Source organism: Rana temporaria, chromosome 2, assembly GCF_905171775.1.
Source record: "Rana temporaria chromosome 2, aRanTem1.1, whole genome shotgun sequence".
In the NCBI taxonomy this organism is placed as follows: domain Eukaryota; kingdom Metazoa; phylum Chordata; class Amphibia; order Anura; family Ranidae; genus Rana; species Rana temporaria.
Window position 1 is genome coordinate 371,837,906 of NC_053490.1, and position 5,209 is coordinate 371,843,114.

A 5,209-nucleotide genomic window follows, 5' to 3' on the forward strand; every position below is an offset into this window, starting at 1 on the left:
ATTTGATGTCCAGACTATATTTCAGTGAAGTTCTTTTTATTATGGTTAAAACCAAAACAAGGACCTCTTCTCCTGCTTCTTCATGAAAATGGTCTAATGTACGTTAACTAATGAGATTACAGCAAGATGTTATTTAGAGAAAACCGCTGCCAGAAACTCCCAAGTAAATTTTTTTAACAGAGTAGCAAGAACAATGTGCCCTGAAGTCTTTTAGCTTTTATACAGTAACTCTTGCTTTCACAAACTCTCAATTTGTTTCTGTAACTGTCACGTACATTTATATATGAGATTTACAGGTCTTTTTATCTGTCACTTCATTCAAGAGCTGAGAGCATTTAATTAAGTTATGCTTTCACAAAACACTTCTTGTTCTAAAGAATAAAATAGTCATGTGAAATAAAACATGTCTCTTTTTTACTTTCTTATTAAGATTGCAAGGCACACTTCCAAATGACTGGACACACCTAGACCCTGCTTCAACAGGCAGCTTCCAATTCAGCACCTAACAAAGTGAGTATTAAAGGATTTTACATTTTAAATAAATAGCAAACAATAAGGCAAAATGGAATCTGAATACTGAGGTCATAGTATTACATTGAATTGAATGAGTGAAGATAAATGAAAATTGGTTGCATGTATAGTTAATGTATATAAGGTTTGATTAATTTGCAAATGCCTGCTTTTGATGCAAGGTTAAAATGGGCATTGTAAGGCTGGAATTAAACAAACTGCATAATTAAACAATTCAGTGCCTTGAAAAAGTATTCATACCCCTTGAAATTTGCCACATTTTATCATGTTACAATCAAAAATGTAAATATACTTTATTGGGATTTTATGTGATAGACCAACACAAAGTGGCACATAATTGTGAAGTGCAAAGAAAATGATAAATGGTTTTAAACAATTTTTACAGATAATAATGTGAAAAGTGCGGAGTGAATTTGTATTCAGCCCCATGAGTCAATTTTTTGTAGAACCCCTTCCGCTGCAATTACAGCTGCAAGTCTTTTGGGTATGTCTGTACCAGCTTTGCACATCTACAGAGCGATATTTTTCCCATTCTTCATTGCAAAATAGCTCATGCTCTGTCAGATTGGATGGAGAGCGCCTGTGAACAGCAATTTCCAAGTCTTGCCACAGATTCTCAATGGGATTTAGGTCTGGACTTTTACTGGGCCATTCTAACACATGAATATGCTTTGATCTAAACCATTCCATTGTAGCTCTGGCTGTATGTTTAGGGTCTTGTCCTTCTGGAAGGTGAACCTTCACCCCAGTCTCAAGTCCTTTGCAGACTCTTATGCCGCGTACACAGGATCGTACATTCTGACAACAAATGTTCGATGCTTGTTGTCGGAAAATCAGACCGTGTGTATGCTCCATCGGACATTTGCTGTCGGAATTTCCAACAACAAATGTTTGAGAGCTGGTTCTCAAATTTTCCGACAACAAAAGTTCTTGTCGGAAATTCCGATTGTGTGTAGGCAATTCAACGCACACAAATCCTACGCATGCTTGGAATCAATTAGTCGCATGCTCGGAATCATTGAACTTAATTTTTCTCGGCTCGTCGTAGTATTGTACGTTAGCGCGTTCTTGGCGATCGGAATTTCCGACAACATTTGTGTGACCGTGTGTACGCAAGACAAGTTTGAGCAGACATCCGTTGTAAAAAAAATCCACGGTTTTGATGTCGGAATGTCCGACCGTTTGTGCGCGGCATAACAGGTTTTCTCCTAAGATTGCCTTGTATTTTTCTCCATCCATCTTCCCATTAACTCCGATCAGCTTCCCTGTCCCTGCTAAAGAAAAGCAACCCTACAACATGGTGCATAACTAACAGTTGTCCTGTGTCCAGTTGTCCTGAGCTGTGGATCTTTGCAGCTCCTCCAGAGTTACCATGGGCCTCTTGTCTGCTTCTCTGATTAATGCTCTCTTTGCCTGGCCTGTCAGTTTAGGTGGACAGCCATGTCTTGGTACGTTTGCAGTTATGCCATACTCTTTCCATTTTCAGATGATGGATTGAACAGTGCTCCGTGAGATGTTCAAAACTTGGGATATTTTTTTTATAACCGAACCCTGCTTTAAACTTCTCCACAACTTTATCCCTTTGTTCACTAAGGTTCTCTAACAAATCTCAGAGGGCTTTGCAGAACAGCTGTATTTATACTGAGATTAAATTATACACAGGTGGACTCTATTTACTAATTAGATGACTTCTGAAGGCAATTGGTTCCACTAGATTTTAGTTAGGGCTGTCAGATTAAAGGGGTTTGAATACAAATGCACACCACACTTTTCAGATATTTATTTGTAAAAAGAAATTGAAAATCATTTATTTTCTTTCACTTCACAATTATGTGCCACTTTGTGTTGGTCTATCACATAAAATCCCAATAAAATACATTTTAGTTTTTGGCTGTAACAGGACAAAATGTAGAAAATTTCAAGGGGTATGAATACTATGTCAAGCGACTGTAAATTTCTGTGTTAAGGGGAAAGCATAGTATATTTTTTGGGTAGGCATACATTTTGATGTCATTTTTTTAATGTTATTTTCACATTTTTGCATGCTTTCTTTTCCATATTTTCATTAACATAATAGGTTCAAACAGAGAACCTCAGACCTCTGTTGTGGTGGGTTTTGAGCAGTGGGTAGCTAATATATGGTGGGAGTGTCCCAGGATTGAAAGTTTCTGGACTAGAGTTTATCAATTATTATACACTGTATTGGGCCAAAACATCCCTAAGAATCCATATGGAGCCCTACTTAACCTCAAACCAATGGCATGCACTGTTAATACAAACTCTTGCCAAACCTGGTGGTCTGGCACCCCAACAGTTGCACAAGTCCAGCAAAAGCATGCTTTTTAGTGTATGAAAAACTGGCAGTGTACTTCATGACCAAAGACATTTATAAGGTTTGATGATTTTCTGTAGACCATCTAACTTACTCAGCTTAGGGTAAATGGTTTTGAGAATGGTGGCACGCCGACTGGTCTTGTTCCTTCATTTCTTTGACCCCAACCTTGTTCTTTTTCCTCAACCTCTTCCCTTCTTTCCTTCTTGTCTTTTCCCGAATAACCTACCTTTCTCTCTCAGTGATCAAGACAGCTTGTAAGCAATGTACAAGGTGTAGAAAGAGGGTCCTAGCTATTGCGGTCTCCAAATTTAAAATTATACCGTCTATTATATCTGCCCTAACATTGGATCTTCTTTGTATGTCACACAAAGCTTTATACCTCTGCTTTTACCTATGCTTTGCTTCTACCTATGATTTGCATTCACATGTATTGTTGTTGAAAATCTATTTCAACAATAATCTATTGAAACAAAGAAAAAATGAGGTTTGAAGATTAGCTAGCCATCCTGTCTACTAAGGTCTCATGCACACTGGGTGGTTAGCCCCTGTGTATAAAATTCTGGCGGAACAGGCACATCGACTGTAAAATTCTATGAGAGATTGAAAGCTGCTGCAATTGGAGGGGGTCAGTGGTACTAACATTTAAGGTAGTGTGCAGGGATGAATGCCCAGAGCGCAGGAAGTCTGTGTTCTGGACATTTATCCCTGTGCAAATACTACCCAAGACATTAGTACCATTCGATGGCCCATACAGCTGCATCGCCTTTCAGCCTCTCTCTGGAGTTTTACAGACTGCTGGCAGTGGAGCTGGATGGTGCTCCTGTGCCTTTCGCTCGCACATAAAAACCTAGAGATCTCATGCACAAGAGCTAAATATCTGTTGTTCACGTGCCTTAGGCCCCGTACACACCATAGAATCTATCCGCAGATAAATCCCATCGAATGGGTTTCAGCGGATAGATTCTATGGTGTGTACACTCCGGCGGATATTTATCCGCGGATAAATCTCCCCTGGGATGGATTTCCAGCAGATGAATATTTGCTGACATGCTCAACAAATCCATCTGCTGAAGTCCATCCCAACGGATGGATCCGCTCGTCTGTACAGACTCACCGGATCCATCCGTCCAAAGGGATTCCCCGCACGCGTCGTAATGATTTGACGCATGCGTGGAATTCCTTATATGACAGCGTCGCGCCCGTCGCCGCGTCATAATCGCGGCGACGGCGCGACACGTCATCGCCAGAGGATTTCGGCGCGGATTTCAATGCGATGGTGTGTACACGCCATCGCATAGAAATCTGCTGAAATCCTCGAGAGGATTTATCCGCGGATACGGTCCGCTGGACCGTATCCGCGGATAAATCCTCTCGTGTGTATGGGGCCTGAGTAGACAGGTTTGCTGAATAATGCAGAAAGGCCCAACTGTTGAATTAGCCTTCATCCACACAGATAGTGCAAGTTTTGTATCACGCCATCCGCTTATTTTTACTTTTATTAATGAAAAAGGGAAAAGCAAGAGGCTAGGAAACCCCCAAACTTATTCCTAAGTCATTTCTTTCTCTCAAACAAACCACATTATTTGTCTTCGTTGTAGGCTCATACCACTATTTTTATTGGTGCAACAGCAGATGCCTGCATAGATACCTCGAAAATTGGTCTTAAAACATAAAATAGAAACTGTAAGTCTTGAACCACCCAACCCCCATTCCATTGCTTCTTACAATGTATTCTTGTCACAGATGAGTAACATTCTCTGCCTTCATTCTAGATTTCTTCACTGACTTCCGACTATGTTCAAACCTAGGGCTGAGACCTCAGAACCACTTCTACGACCAAAGAGCCTATTCAGAAGGTACAGTTTCATAATGCTATGCTGTCATTTTGAGAAACCACCGTTTTACTTAGTCTTCTTGTACACCAAAAACCTTAGACCAAAGCATAAAATGCAGCAGTGTTCAATCTTTTATCATTACACTGCAATAAATATTCTTAAATTTAGCACCAAAGTTTGTGACTCTGAGGAAGTTATTGTTACATGACAAAACTAGAAATTGGTACAGTCTTACCAGAGTGGTTGCCAACCCCAGTGCCAGATTTTCAATTCATGCCTGAACATCGGGCTGTTTTGGAGTCAACAAGATTTGTATAGATTGAGCACCAATCCAGCACCAGCTTTTGGAACCTATAAAGCTTTGCTAGTCATTGGATTATTGGACACAAAGGGGTTGATTTACTAAAACTGGAGAGTGCAAAATCTGGTGCAGCTTTGCATAGAAACCAATCAGTGTCAGGGCGCAGACCTTCCACGGTCTCTTTCCCCAGTTGGTCCTGGGTGGAAT

The 5,209-nt window shown here is 40.4% G+C and overlaps 1 long non-coding RNA gene across 1 annotated transcript; it reads left to right on the top strand.

The window, feature by feature from the left end:
* Window positions 1-250: 250 nt before the first annotated feature.
* On the top strand, window positions 251-4,876 carry LOC120928650. The gene is made up of 3 exons (XR_005747282.1): window positions 251-510; window positions 4,465-4,549; window positions 4,639-4,876. It is a non-coding gene; the product is annotated as an uncharacterized LOC120928650 (long non-coding RNA).
* The last annotated feature ends 333 nt before the right edge of the window (window positions 4,877-5,209 follow it).